At 44.1% G+C, this 13,643-nt stretch overlaps 1 protein-coding gene and 1 pseudogene across 4 annotated transcripts in view; both read right to left on the bottom strand.

Moving 5' to 3' along the window:
- Positions 1 to 13,643, bottom strand: part of STIM1 (stromal interaction molecule 1) — a 240,585-nt gene that overhangs the window by 213,807 nt on the left and 13,135 nt on the right. The window lies entirely within an intron of this gene.
- On the bottom strand, positions 6,132 to 6,857 carry LOC105549257 (annotated as a pseudogene). Its single transcript, XR_001007521.1, has one exon. The product of XR_001007521.1 is annotated as a peptidyl-prolyl cis-trans isomerase A pseudogene (transcript).

Raw genomic sequence — 13,643 nt, 5'->3', positions numbered from 1 at the left:
TTTTTGAAACAGAGTCTTACTGTGTCACCCAGGCTGGTGTGCAGTAGCGTGATCTTGGTTCGCTGCAACCTCTGCCTCCCTGGTTCAAGCGATTCTCCTGCCTCAGCCTCCTGAATAGCTGGGATTACAGGCGTGCGCCACCATGCCCAGCTAATTTTTGTATTTTTAGTAGAGATGGGGTTTCATCATGTTGGTCAGGCTGGTCTTGAACTCCTGACCTCGTGGTCCGCCCGCCTCGGCCTTCCAAAGTGCTGGGATTACAGGTGTGAGCCACCGTGCCCGGCGGGACTATTATTCTTTATTGCATACCAAGCAGAGTTTCTGGCACACAGTAGGGTCTTAAATATTTATTATATGAATACATCTAGTACAGCCCACAACTGATCCCTCCTACAGTGATGGTGTCATTACTGTCAAGTAAGTCTTCAGTCTATACTCAAGTTTCATTCAGCATTTATTAGCATCCACTCATCTACTAAATGCCAGTTCCTATGCTAAATGCTAAAGACAGAAATGAATCAAATACAATCACTGACTCTAGAAAATACAACTTAGTGGTTTGAAGCAGACAATAAAAAAGTGTCCCATTGGCTGGGTGTGGTGCCTCATAGATCATATGATTCCATTTATATGAAATATCCAGAATAGGTAAATATATACAGACAAAACACAGATACACAGATTGATGGCTGCCAGGGGAAAGGGAGAGGGGAGAATTAGGAACAACTGCTTAAGAGGTATGGATTTCCTCAGGGTTGATAAAATAGTTTTGAACTAGATTTGTGACAGTACTAAATCCCACTGAATTGTAAAAATGATTAATCTTATGTGATTTTCCTTTTTTTTTTTTTTTTAAAATAAACGGCCTACGTCACCATACTCTAAAAGGAAAAACTCAAAAGTCACCATTTTCTCATTCAGCTGCCCCTTCCTGCCTCTTCAGGAAGCCTACTCTGCCATCCTGCAGCCGTCCAAACCTGCCATTTTAGCAATGAGTTATGCTCCACTGGTCAGATTTTCTAGTCATTTCCTGTGTGTCAGGCAGTCTAAAGTCCCTAGTGAGAAAGCAAGCTCCCTTTTAAATAGGATGTATTGGTCCATGTATCTCATCCTCTTTCCAGACAGACCAGGTCATGGGTGGGGAGTAAGGGAAACGGGCTGACTGACCTCTCTTGAAGCGGCAATTTGGAGCGGTGCTAGCAGAGAGTTAGAGCCTGGGTGACCAGGGAGGCCAAAGATATAACCATCACACAATGGTCTGAATATGATTTATTTTTCTTTTGGGGAGGGGCAGGGGTTTAGGAAGAGTAGGGAAGTATTTAACAAACAGCTTTGGAGCAATATCTGGTTTCAGAAATAACTAAAATCTCTCAATAACAACTGTGTTCTTGACTTTCCAGAACCAACAATTCTAATGCCAAAGTTCTTCAGAAAAAACAAGAAAGATTTTACTTCCAAAGTTTGACACTGAAACCATCCCCTAGCTGTCCACAAACTATTTTCATTGCCCTGAGAAGGCACTGGAAACCTGGAGACTGGAGACTTGGGGAACAGCATTCAAGTTCATCCCCTATCAGCCAATAGTCTCCAAGGTAGTCATCACTAATGCTTAGAAATCAAGACACAAGAAGTAACCTGCAAGGGTCACAGGTGCTAGCGGGCTTCTAATGCCCTCCGGGCACCTTAAACTTAAAGTAGTATTGGCAATAAAAACCAACAACAAATACTGTTTTTACAGGCCATTATGTGGCCCTTAAATACATTCTCTCAGTAGCCCTAAGGCTCAGAGAGATTAATGATTTACTAAGGGTCATGAGGCCAATAAACAACAGCAAAGCCAGATTTCACACTCTGGTCTGACTGCTTGCAAAGCTCATGCCATTGCCACAACACAAAAGTGCCGGGCACCACACATCCTGTCCTGCTTCCTGGATCTCCATGAGAGTGTGTTCTGACCATCCATAATAATCTAATGCTTCTTAGTTCCACATTAATCCTGGCAGCCACAGAAAGAGAACTCTCACAGGCAATAGCAACCGAGAACACTGATGCCACTGAGAAGTACCTAAGACTGCTATCTGGGCTACTCTACCATTCACTGGGTCACCAACCAAACCTCCTAAAAACCCACAAGGTAGATGTTCTACCTTGAGGGACCCTTGAAGGTAAGAGGGGAAATGGTAGGGAAAAAAACAAATGTAGAAGAGACTGCAGATAAAATTCTAAGCTAGAAATCAGTAAACCTGAGATGCAGTCTTTGTTCTGCCCCTAAATACATATATGACATTGGGAAGTCACCTGCCCTCTTTGCATTTGTTTGCTATAATATGGAGATAACAATCCCCTCCTGTCACACCTCATAGCGCAGCTGTGGGCATGGTAAGCAAAAAGACAGGTCTTAAATAGGGGAGTGATTTGTAAAGTGCAGAGCACAAACCAATCTGGGGAGTTATTATAATATGACTACCATCAGGTGGCTGGGGAGAAGATTAATGTCCACAAAACCAACAGAAAGTGAAACAGTAGATAATTAGCTGACAAATTATATGGTACAGACTAAGAAGATTATAGCCTAGAAAGGGAAGTCCCTGGAATAAGTCAGAAAAACTACAGAGAAAAGAATGAAGAGGATTGGAGGGTTTTGGAAAGCCACAGCCGGAGGGAAATGTATAGCTAGGGAAAAGAGGTATGAAGGGCTGGGCGCGGTGGCTCACGCCTGTAATCCCAGCACTTTGGGAGGCTGAGGCATGTGGATCACCTGAGGTCAGGAGTTCGAGACCAGCCTGGCCAACATGGTGAAACCCCGTCTCTACTAAAAATACAAAAATTAGCTGGGTGTGGCAGTGCACATCTGTAGTCCCAGCTACTCAGGAGGCTGAGGCAGGAGAATCGCTTGAACCCGGGAGGTAGAGGTTGCAGTGAGCCAAGATCACACCACTGCACTCTAGCCTGGGTGACAGGGCGAGACTCCATCTCAAAAAAAAAAAAAGGTACAAAGAAGAGGAAAGCAACAGTGCTAGAGGAGATGCTGTGTGTGTTGGGAAGTCAGGGAAGCCACAATGGGTAGGCAGGATAAGGCCAAACTGTCAGGGGAAGATAGGCAGCCGAGCAGCTGGGGCAGGATGCAGCTAGAAATTGGAACCCACTGCAGCTAACATGAGCTATGGGGAGGGCAGAGCTAGATTTTACAGCAAGCATTTATTGGGCACTAATAACACGGTAAGCACTGTCACAGGGAATGGTGACACAAAGATAGGTAACACATAAGCCCTGCTCTCATGACTCTGCATTTGAATCCCAGCTCTTCCATTTGCAGAGCAACATGGACATCAAGGGAACACATTCTGTAATGAGACAGACCTGGTTTCAAATCCCTGCACTGACACTGCCAGATGAGTGACCTTCCACAAGTAACCAAAGCTCTTTAATCCCTAGTTTCCTCATTTGTATTGAAGAAGTAATAATTATCGTTCACAGGATTAAAAAAAAAAGAAACTTCATATGTGCTTTTCAGGCACATGATAAATAATAACTTATTATCATTAACTAGCTTTGTGACCTTGGGTAAGTTGCTTAACCTCTCTGGGCCTCAGTTTCATCATATGTAAAACAAGACTAATTACAGCTACCTCACAAAGTAGTTGTGAAGATTAAAGAAAATTATTGGTGTAAAGCACCTAGCCTAGAGAAACAGCTCAGCAAAAGTTCCCTTTTCTTCCCTTTGTCTCTTGTTTCCTCAACCCTCCTCCTTTCCCTTCTCCCCAGCCCATATGTGAGATCTCCCCTGTGGCAATGCTTAGCTCCCGAAGGAGGGCAATGAAGACATAGCCAGGACCCGTACTGATTCCACTCCTCGAGAGCACCAGGCCCATTTAACCCCCAAACCACCTCTAACTTACCAACGCTTGACCACTCCTATTCAGGAACATGTTCTTTACCCACTTCTCGCCTAGTGACTTCAATTCACAAGCAAGAAGTCTTTTCTACCTGAAAACCAAACAATTCCTCCCTGCTTACACATTCTCCCAAGAAACAAACCAGAAGAGAAAGCATCAGAGTCTAAAATGCTGATCAGAGAAAGGAGACTGGTATTCCCAGTGCTTTAGAATGATCCAGTGCTTTAGAATGATAGGATAAAAGGAGAGGTCCTGGGCACCCTTGCTGGGAGACAGATGAATCCTACTGGCCCTCGTGCATATATGACAAGAGCAGGCAAACCTGCTGCAACTCCCAACAGTTCTGGGAATGCCTGAGAACAAGGCCCTCAGCCTGCTAGAGTTACTCAGACATGAGGGAAAAATTAAGTTTTCACTAGTAAAGGTCAACTTATAAATACCTGATTAACCCAAGCAATCACACTCTGCTCTACCTTCTATGAGAATTTACAACTGACCCAGAACAGGAGTCAAGCTGAGTACAAGTTTTCAAAGCTATAACTAACAATTATTGAGGTATTTGGCAGGGTGGGGATAGGGGATTGACGGCTGGCTACAAAAAGCCCATGCAAATCAGCTAAGTCCAGAGTCTCCACTGGAAGCTGCTTCTGGAACAACAACCTCTGCACAAACCTGCAGTGTAAATGTGACCTTGCTAGAAAAATAAGAGCCAGTTCTCCAATGAAGACCATGGGAAATGCAGAGAAGCAAGGCATACCAAGTCCAAGATGCTTGCTTAATCCCAGGGAGTTCCTTTTGTGAGGAAATAATAATAATCATCATCTTGTTCTGTAGGAAGACACTATCAGATCAAGCCTGTGAAGCCACCGTCTAGACTCCCCCAGGTAGCTCTAACTGCTTCTTCCTCTGCACTCCCATCACACTTTGCAAATCAGAAACGGGAAATAAAAGAAACTATCTTTCATTAAGCATTTACTGTAAGTCTTATAGAAAAGGTTTTAATCTTTTTTTAAAAAAAAACCCTCCCAATAAAAAAACCAGCTAATCCTAGTCCCATTTTATTTATAAATGAAGAAACTGAGCAACTCACTCAGGAAAGGGGCTGGGCAGAACCCAAATATGAACCTGCTCTGTCTGATTCCAAATCGTAACCTTTCTTTCAACATATATTTATTGAGAGCCTACTACATGCCAGGTACTATTCCTGGTGAATATATAGCAGTGCATGAGACAGACAAGAACCCCATCTTTATGAGGTTTTCATTCTAAACAAAACTGCCTCCATATTTTAGCACATCACATGTTTAGTAGGTAGATATCAGTATTTCTTTATCTTCAACCAGGCAGGACTCAATAAATATGTATGGAAGGCCAGACCCAGTGGCCCATAATTCCATCACTTTGGGAGATGGAGGTGGGAGGATCACTTGAGCCCAGGAGTTCGAGACCAGCCTGGGCAACACAGTGAAACCCTGCCTCTACAAAAAATAAAAATAAAATCAGTCAGGTATAGTGGGATGTGCCTGTAGTCCCAACTAATCAGGAGGCTGAAGCAGGAGGATTGCTTGAGCCCAAGAGCTCAAGGTTGCAGTGAACCACGATCACACCACAGCACTCTAGCTGGGGTAACAGAGTGAGACCCTGTCTCCCAAAAACAAAGGAAATGAACGCAGTCCTTTCCCTCAACTCACAGGAATTCCTCTCAGCTGCTACCCAAACAGCATTCAACTGTTTATCCATCAATTTTGCATCCTTCTTCCTACCTAGGATGCCATATCTTAAACCAAAAGCTTCCTTACAGTGCTAGCAATTTGGCTCCAGTCACCCACTAAGTATGACAATAACAGTATTTCATAGTTTACAAAAGACTTTCACATACATTATCTTACTTAACCCTCATAAAATTAAACAAGATAGGTATTATTCCCTTTAACACATAGGGGAACAGACAACCAGAAAGCTTAGTTTCACCACTGTGTAGAGGAACTGAGCCACGGCACAGTTCTTCCTAGTCCCCGAATGCAGTCTTTGCCCCTTCTGCTAAGAACATTTCATATCTATTCTCCATAGCAGAGAAACCACAAGGAATGTTGTGTCCTTATTTAGTTCAATCCATTTGACTAAGCTATTTCAGATTGCCTATGTTATCAAAACAATACAAAGCAAAAATGCATGTTTCGTCCTATTGCAATATTTATTTTGATTATTAATATTTTTTTTGTTACTTAGTTTTTATTTCATAATCATAAACTTAACTCTGCAATCCAGCTAGGCATGGGAGAGAACAAGGAAAACATGGAACCCAAAGGGAACTGCAGCAAGAGCACAAAGATTCTAGGATACTGCGAGCAAATGGGGTGGAGGGGTGCTCTCCTGAGCTACAGAAGGAATGGTCTGGTGGTTAAGATAAAACACAAGTCAAACTTATTCGAGTTGTCCACAGTCAGCAATGGTGATCTTCTTGCTGGTCTTGCCATTCCTGGACTCAAAGTGCTCCGTGGCCTCCACAATATTCATGCCTTCTTTCACTTTGCTAAAGACCACATGCTTGCCACCCAACCACTCAGTCTTGGCAGTGCAGATGAAAAACTGGGAACCATTTGTGTTGGGTCCAGCATTTGCCATGGACAAGATGCCAGGACCTGTATGCTTTAGGATGAAGTTCTCATCTTCAAATTTCTCCCCATAAATGGACTTGCCACCAGTGCCATTATGGCGTGTGAAGTCACCACCCTGACACATAAACCCTGGAATAATTCTGTGAAAGCAGGAACCCTTATAACCAAATCCTTTCTCTCCAGTGCTCAGAGCACGAAAATTTTCTGCTGTCTTTGGAACCTTGTCTGCAAACAGCTCGAAGGAGACGCGGCCCAAGGGCTCGCTGTCAACGGCAATGTCGAAGAACACGGTAGGGTTGACCATGGCTAGTAGTACAGGACTTTCCTCGGCGGCAGCGTATGCAAAGCCGATTATTAATATTTTATCACTTCTCCCACTAAAGGTGTTTTAGCTATATTTTGTTTTGGGGTTTGATTTTTTTGTTGTTGTTTTTAGGGTTTTTTTTTTTTTTTTTTTTTTTTTTTGAGACAGGGTCTCACTTTATCACCCAGGCTGGAGTGCAGTGGCATGACCTTGGCTCACTTTAGCCTCAGCCTCCTAGGCTCAAGCAATCCTCCTGCCTCTGCCCCCTCAAGTAGGTGGGATTACAAGCACACACTACCACTCCTGGCTAATTTTTTGTATTTTTTGTAGAGACAGGGTTTCGCCATGTGGCCCAGGCTGGTCTCAAGCTCCTGAGCTCAAGCGATCTGCCTGCCTCGGCCTCCCAAAGTGCTGGGATTACAGGCGTGAGTCACCGTGCCTGGCCTATATTTCATTATGTTCCAATTTGCCATTTATTCCCAAAGGAACTTTTTATGTTAAACACCAAGTATATATTATATGCATAGAAAAAGGTCTGAGATAGTTTTATAATTGTTTTCAAGTCAGTGAGAAAAATAATTCAACTTATAGGGATGCTTTTACATATGTTTGCCTTTGCCAGGAAAGAAAGCCTTTATGCTGTGAAGTGACATACACCGGTAGGCAGAGGTTGCAGAAAGTATAAGCCCCAAATGCAAGGTTAATATCTTGGCATGCTATTTGCAAAAAACCAACCAAACAAACAAAATCCAAGCACCATGGTCAACAGGCATATTCCAGCAACCAAGGCCAAGTTGAGGGTTTGTCCTATCACTCCACTCCAGGGAGCATTAAGCCTAGCTCTATAGGTTGCAAGCCTATAGAAAATACAAACAAACAAACAATAAAAGAAGAGGTAGGGGAGGAGAAAATAAAAATTAAAAAAAAAAAAGATACAAACTCTAAAGCCAGATGTCAAGGAAAATAACAGCACATTCTGGGCAAATCAGAAAGACACAGAGGGGCCTTATTTGAAAAACTAGCCAAGGCTTTGCCCAAAACCCTTACCCTTGCCAGTCTGTCCTAACACCTGAAATTTCAGCACTATAACTTCATTCTATTCTTTAACAAATACACTCTGAGTACCAAATCTTGCAGGAGCAGGAATAGTCAGATGAGGGAGGTAGATTCATGCCTCCCTGACTTAAATGGACAGATTAGCGAGAGGCAGAGTAGTCTGAAAAAGCAGGACAAGAAGTCATTCTGGCTGAAGGAACTGAAGAAGACTCTCTGGATATGAGAACTTAGGTAGGCTTAAAAGGATAAGAGGACATAAAATCATTTGTGCTACCTCAGGAAAGTAACCTGAAGCTAGGGAAAGACCTGGATTTGAATTCTGATTCAGTTGCCTACAGCCTGTAATGACAATCAAGCAAGTTATTTTCCTTTGCTGAATCTATTTCTTCATCTGCAAAATGGGTATTATAAAGCATACCTCAAAGATAGGTGTGTAAATACTAGCCCTGATCTGGCAAATGGTGGGACTTAAATATCTTTTCCTTATCCCTTTTTCTGGTTGGAAGAGGAACACATACCAGGGAAGGATACTCCAGGACAATAGAAATGACTTGCCAGCTCACAGAGCAAGGCCATTTGAGGGCTACTAGAACAGACAATCAACCTGAAAAGACACCTGAAGAAGTGCAGCAAATCCAGGCCACATCTAGGTCCCAGCCTAAATTTCTCCCCACCATAAGATGTTTGGCAGTCCATTCTGGACAAACATTACATCACTGTAGATTTAGTAGATCAGGAAATGGAAACCCACTCCTCAGCTCCCCAGGAAAAATAGCTCTGTGCCAACTTCTGGTACTCTAGGAGGCTGGAGCAGGACCTAGTGCAAGGAAAGTAGTGAGTCCAACTGCCAACACATTTTAATTAGTCCAACCTTAAAAGACTATAACCACATGAGATTAAAAGGAGCCCCCAGGGAAAGCCTCTGCCCTTCACACAGTTCAGCCAATTAGATATGCTCAAGTGGCCTAATTTTCATCACTGAATTCTTTGGGGAATCAAGCCTCACCAAGCTCTGACTTCTGTCTAAGAGTACAAGCATATGCTCAGCTCAGGAGGAGCAGTTAGGTGTCAGCTATAACAGAAGCAGCATAAGTATGCCTGGAGGTCCTAACACCCTTCCTGTATAGGTAAACTGAGCTAATAGAACTGCCCTCTTGCCAGGCTCCACCCCTCACCCCAGAATGCAATCCATTCCCCAGTGGCTATACCTAACCTAATCCATACTAAAAAGCTAGTTTTGGTCCTCAGTTCAGACATAATGTAAACACCTGGCCAGACACAGTAGCTCACACCTGTAATCCCAGCACTTTGGGAGGCCAAGGTGCGAGGATCACTTCAGGCCAGGAGTTCAAGACCAGCCTGGGCAACTCCATCTCCACATAAAAAAAAAGGTTTTAATTTTTTTTTTTTTTTTTTTTTTTGAGACAGAGCTTCGCTCTTGTTGCCCAGGCTGGAGTGCAATGGTACAATCTCGGCTCACTGCAACCTCCGCCTCCCGGGTTCAAGCGATTCTCTTGTCTCAGCCTCCCAAGTAGCTGGGATTACAAGCTACCACGCCCAGCTAATTTTTTTGTATTTTTAGTAGAGAGGGGGTTTCTCCATGTTGGTCAGGCTGCTCTCGAACTCCCTACCTCAAGTGACCCACCCGCCTCGGCCTCCCAAAGTGCTGGGATTACAGACGTGAGCCACCGTGCCCGGCCAAGTTTTTGAATTTTCAAAAATTAGTGGAGTGTGGTGGCACCCGCATATAGTCCCAGTTTGGGAGGCTGAGGTAGGAGGATCACTTAAGCCCAGGAGCTGGAGGTTACAGTGAACTATGATCACGCCACTGCACTCCTGCCTGGGCAACACAGTGAGAATCTATCTCAAAAAAAAAAAAAAAAAAGTGGGAGTAACATAAACACAGTAATACTTGTGCATTAAAGGGGGGTTTTCAGAAATGGAAGTGACTTCGATATTCAAAAGAATTGAGCTATAATGGTAAACCAGATGGCAGATATGAAAATGGAGGTAAAGAGCCAGGTGCGGTGGCTCACGCCTATAATCCTAGCACTTTGGGAAGCTGAGGTGGGAGAATCACGAGGTCAGGAGATCGAGACCATCCTGGCTAACACGGTGAAACCCCGTCTCTACTAAAAATACAAAAAATTAGCCCGGTGTGGTGGCAGGCACCTGTAGTCCCAGCTACTCGGGAGGCTGAGGCAGGAGAATGGCATGAACCTGGGAGGCGGAGCTTGCAGTGAGCCAAGATCGTGCCACTGCACTCCAGCCTGGGCGACAGAGCAAGACTCCGTCTCAAAAAAAAAAAAAAAGAAAAAAAGAAAAGGGAGATAAAGAAACTTTACTTAAAAGCCAATGAACTTTACTCAAAAGCCAATGAACTTTACATTTCCCCAAGAGCTCAGTGCCACTCCCTTGCAACTGGACCAGGTGTAATGCCAGTGTAGCCACACTTTTCCTGTTGTCATTAAGAGTTAGAAAACAAGGCCGGGTGCAGTGGCTCACGTCTGTAATCCCAGCACTTTGGGAGGCCGAGGCAGGCAGATCACCTGAGGTCAGGAGTTGAAGATCAGCCTGGCCAACATGGTGAAACCGTCTCTACTAAAAATACAAAACTTAGCCGGGCGTGGTGGCACACACCTATAGTCCCAGCTACTCAGGAGGCTGAGGTACGGCAATCGCTTGAACCCAGGAGGTGGAGGTTGCAGTGAGCCAAGATTGTACCAAGGTGCTTCAGCCTAGGCGACAGAGGTAGACTCTGTTTCAAAAAAAAGAGAGTTAGTAAACAAGATTATAGGGAAGAGTGAGAACCTAGGAGAACAGAGTACTAAAGAGAGAGGATAAACCAAAGAATTGCAAAGAATAGATCATCAGACAATTCAGAGGAGAAAAACTAATACAGTAATGATAAATCACTCAAATTTGTGTAAGAATAAATGCCTATTACATTATTTCATAAGATCTGCACACATCAACCTTGTAAGATAGATTCTGTTATCCCCACAATACCCGGGATGAAGAAATTTAAGCCCAGAAAAGTCAAGAGTATCAGATCCCAGGCTAAATTAAGCCTACCTAATTCTTAGTCTTGTGGTCTTTTTATTAAACTAGATTTTCCATAAAGAAAGCTGTGAACACTCAAGAGAACCAACCTAGGAAGAGGGAAGAAAATGAAAAAAGTTTCAAGAAAACAATGGAAAGAAAAGGCATTAAGACAGAAGCTACAAAATAGTACACAGTTGTTTTTTAAAACTAGAAAACCTTGTATTCCTCCTCTACTCACTCAGAGTATGTGACTAGATATTGGACAAAACAGCTAGTTTCAGGCCTGCCCTAGTGACACAGAGCTGACACAACCACAGCCCTACTACCTAACAATACCCCTATTAGAGCAGCTTACTCCCCCTCTGAGGAGAACTTAGTACTAAACCAAAGAGATGACCAGATAAGGACTCCAAGCACTCAAACCAGCAAGTCCACCCTAGTTCCTCTGTCCCAAGCCAGGACTTACCCTAGTCTAGAAGAAGTTCCCCCCAAGCATAGCCTAAATTCAGCTACCACTTTGCTTCCACCTTGAGCCCACATGAAGGTTGGCAGAAGACGCTGGGGGAAAGGGATATTAATCATCTTCTCTCTGGTCAAAGTAGCTGATAGGAGGCCAGGCATGGTGGCTCATGCCTGTAATCCCAGCACTTTGGGAGGCCAAAGCGAGCAGATCACGAAGTCAAGAGATACCATCCTAGCCAACATGGTGAAACCCCGTCTCTACTAAAAATACAAAAATTAGTCAGGCGTGGTGGCAGGCGCCTGTAATCCCAGCTACTTGGGAGGCTGAGACAGGAGAATCATTTGAACCCAGGAGGCAGAGGTTGCAGTGAGCCGAGATCGCACCACTGCACTCCAGCCTGGCAACAGAGCAAGACTCCATCTCAAAAAAAAAAAAAAGAGTACCTGATAGGATATGGTCACTCAGTGTTCTGTCAGCCACTCCATAACCCACTAGAAAACCAGAGATGTAGCCAGGCGCGGTGGCTCATGCCTATAATCCCAGCACTTTGGGAGGCTGAGGTGGGTGGAATGCTTGAGCTCAGGAGTTCCAGATCAGCCTGGGCAACATGGTGAGACCACCCCATCTCTACAAAAAATGTAAAAACTGGCCAGGTATGGTGGTACACACCTGTAGTACCAGCTACTTTTTGGGCCTAGATGGGAGGATCACCTGAGCCCGGGAGGTGGAGGCTGCAGTGGGCTGTGATGGTGCCACTGCACTCCAGTGTGGGTGACACAATGAGACCCTATCTCAGAACAAAACCAAAAAAAAGGAAAAAGAGTATTACAGAAAGCATCTTTACTTCCAATGCCTCCATGAGGTAAAAATTAATATTCCCTTTTTTGCAAATGTGGACAAAAGGGAATATGAGGCTCAGAGAGGAAAAGCAATCTTGTTGAGATCTCACAAACAGAAAAATGGCAAGATCTGGAATTGAAGTCAGGTTTGTCTGTCTCCAAGACTCTGTCTGATTTTCCTAGAGTCAAGGCTCAGCTTTGTTAGGAAATTTAATAGCTAAAAAGCAAAGAGATGTGGGTTCTCAGACTTAGATTCCACCATGGAGTTACTGTATGACTTTAGGCAAATCATTTCATTTCTTTGGACCCCAGAAAACTCATCTGTAAAATGTAGCAATGTGAAATAAGCATAGGAAGAATTATTTGGTTCCTGAAGTCCTGTGGGTGTAGCCCCTTGCCCAGCACTTCAAATAAGGTCAGCTACTCCATCACTCATCATCCCTTAGCACTGACCCTCCTTCTGACTGCAATATATTTTCTGTTAATGGCACCACCAGTCTCTTCATGACCCACACTCAAAACACTGGTGTATCTTTGACTCTTTTCTTTCTTTCCTTCCCTTCTTACATTTAAACTCTGAGTCCTACTGATTTTACCTCCACAATGCAGACCCTGATCTCTTCTGCTCATGAACAGTTGCAAAGTCTCCCATCTAGGCTGATTGCCTCCAATCTCACCTTTACCAATGTACTGTGCATATTCTGCGAGATTAACCTTGCTAAAGCAGAACTCAGGTCATGTCTCTCCCCTTGTCAAAACCTGCAAGGACTATTTATTCCCTAAAGAATCAAGTAGCCTGACAATTTAGGCCCTCCTTGGTCTTTCCTTGATCTTTTTATGGTACTCTCCTGAAGAGCTACCACTCTCCAGCCAATCTAAACCACTGCCCCACAAAGACTCTTTACTTTTTCCCACTCCAGACCTTTACTCATAACATTTCCTATGACTAGAATACTTTCCTCAAATTCCCTTATATTTCTACGTGAAGTATCTGAAGACCCACTACGCTGCTACCTCCTCTACAAAGCTTCTCTGATCTCCCCCAGCACAGAAGATCACAACTGCCAACAAGACTATCAGTATTAATCACAGGGCACTGAACCAAGATTGCCTTGTACAATAAGCTAGTGAGAGACCTGATGTGAGGATTAACTAAAATAATGCATGTGAAAGTACCTAGCCCAGTCCTGATAAAGAATAGGTACTCAGGCCGGGCGCAGTGGCTCACGCCTGTAATCCTAACACTTCGGGAGGTGGAGGCGGGCAGATCATGAGGTCAAGAGATCGAGACCATCCTAGCTAACATGGTGAAACCCCATCTCTACTAAAAATACAAAAAAAATAGCCGGGCGCAGTGGCTGGCGCCTGTAGTCCCAGCTACTCGGGAGGCTGAGGCAGGAGAATGGCGTGAACCCGGGAGGC

Source organism: Mandrillus leucophaeus, unplaced genomic scaffold (assembly GCF_000951045.1).
Source record: "Mandrillus leucophaeus isolate KB7577 unplaced genomic scaffold, Mleu.le_1.0 Scaffold432, whole genome shotgun sequence".
In the NCBI taxonomy this organism is placed as follows: domain Eukaryota; kingdom Metazoa; phylum Chordata; class Mammalia; order Primates; family Cercopithecidae; genus Mandrillus; species Mandrillus leucophaeus.
Note: the sequence above shows the minus strand (reverse complement) of the source record. Positions and strands in the feature narration are given on the sequence as shown.